The following is a 2,216-nucleotide window of genomic DNA, read 5'->3' as shown; positions in this document are numbered from 1 at the left end:
ACACATAATAGATTAAGGTGAAATGGATAAGCTATATGAGACTTAAATACGATGTGGAGATAAGACTACATTAAAAAAATACCCAAATTCATTTTGGCTTTGACTTACATTGCTACATGAAGCTCACAAAGGATATAGCCATTCAACTTGTCCATCCAGGCCAATTAAAACTAACAGCAGTATCCATTCCACCTGCTAAGTTGGGTTAGTTTAACCTTGATTTGATTTCCTCTGGTTTTGCATGCTCTGTGAGTCCAACCCATTTAGTTAATGTTTTGTGCAAGGCCAGAAAATTGGTTAACTCTGCAACTAGGTTAACCATTTGCCTAAAGGGGCTCCATGCTTAACTGGGCATGAAGTGGGTTGAAACCACTGTACTAAAGTTGTGTTGTTTGACACAGCTTCCTCTTTAAAAAAATATTGGGAACCACATTTTTCTGACAAGGGCAAAAATATCTGGTTTTAGAGCCTCAGCCTTTTTTTTGTTGTTGTTGTTGTTGTTGCAAAAGCACAATGCCCAAAGTCCTTCGTTTGCAACTGAGGACACTTATGTATCAAAACAATTTCCACCGAAAAATAGGTATCCTTCTTCCTGTTGTCACACCTCTCTTCTTCTTACATTCAAAAATCTTCACGGAACACAGTGGCTGTGCTCACACAACACACATCAGTGGATATATTTCATCAATTTATTTGTCCAGGGTTTCAAGTGAAACATAAACATCATCTGAAATTATAACCAGGTTTACAATTAGGTTTGTAAATTTGTCCGGATTGTAACTGTTGTGTGAACCCAGTGTTAGCCTTCCCAGGTAGATTAGACAGGAAATATTTATTTATTTATTTATTTATTTATTTATTTTGTCCAATATACAATGAGGGTTTTAGTGGGTATATATCTATATACACATAGTAAAATACATGATGAAGGTTATAGAGGAGATACTCATAGTAAAATATATCTATGAAAGAATAGAAAAGAAGATATAGTAATAGAACATATCAATGAAAGAATAGAAGAAGAGATATAGGAATAGAAGAAAGGTATAGGAGATATAGGAGAGCAATAGGACAGGGGACGGAAGGCACTCTAGTGCACTTGTACTCGCCCCTTACTGACCTCTTAGGAATCTGGATAGGTCAACCGTAGATAATCTAAGGGTAAAGTTTTGGGGGTTTGGGGATGACACTATGGAGTCCGGTAATGAGTTCCACGCTTCGACAACTCGGTTACTGAACTCATATTTTTTACAGTCAAGTTTGGAGCGGTTAATATTAAGTTTAAATCTGTTGTGTGCTCTTGTATTGTTGTGATTGAAGCTGAAGTAGTCGCCGACAGGCAGGATGTTGCAGAAATACTTAGATCTTGTTTAAGGCGTCTTAGTTCTAAACTTTCTAGGCCCAGGATTGGAAGTCTAGTCTCATAGGGTCTTCTGTTTCGAGTGGAGGAGTGAAGGGCTCTTCTGGTGAAGTATCTTTAAACATTCCCAAGGGTGTTAATGTCTGAGATGCGATATGGGTTCCAAACAGATGAGCTGTATTCGAGGATGGGTCTGGCAAAAGTTTTGTAAGCTCTGGTAAGTAGTGTGAGATTGCCAGAGCAGAAGCTACGTACGATTAGGTTTGCAACTCTTGAAGCCTTCTTGGCTATGTTGTTGCAGTGGGCTTTGGCACTTAAATCTTTTGTTACTAGTATACCAAGGTCTTTAACCGAGTGGGGGTTATCTGTGATAATTTGATTATTCAGTTCGTATTTGGAGTTCAGATTCTTCTTCCCAATGTGTAGGACAGAGCATTTGCTAGTTGAGCTCATTGTACCTTATTGTAGGGCTGTACCATTGGTGAGATTCAATTTTTTTTTACTACTGGTTTTGTAGGTGTGCTTGGTGGGCTTTGCAGGGGAAGGATACTGTAAAATCCCCATCCCCTCCCAATCAGCTGGGATTCAGGAGGCAGAGAATAGATGGGGACAAGGCCAGTCAGAAGTGGAATTTACCAGTTCTCCAAACTACTCAAACTTTCTGCTACTGGTTCTCCAAGAGTGGTCAGAACCTGCTGAAACCCACCTCTGGGCCATAGTTCCCTCTAAGCTGAGCAGTGAGCAATCGCTCACTTAAAAATCATCATCAGCTCAGAGTTTTCCAAACCTGCCCAGAAGCCGAGAGGGAAAGAGTGAGAGGGAAGGAGAGAGAGAGGAAGAGAGAGAAACAGATAGA

This window comes from Erythrolamprus reginae, chromosome 11 (genome assembly GCF_031021105.1).
Source record: "Erythrolamprus reginae isolate rEryReg1 chromosome 11, rEryReg1.hap1, whole genome shotgun sequence".
In the NCBI taxonomy this organism is placed as follows: Eukaryota; Metazoa; Chordata; class Lepidosauria; order Squamata; family Dipsadidae; genus Erythrolamprus; species Erythrolamprus reginae.
This window is presented reverse-complemented; position numbering follows the sequence as displayed.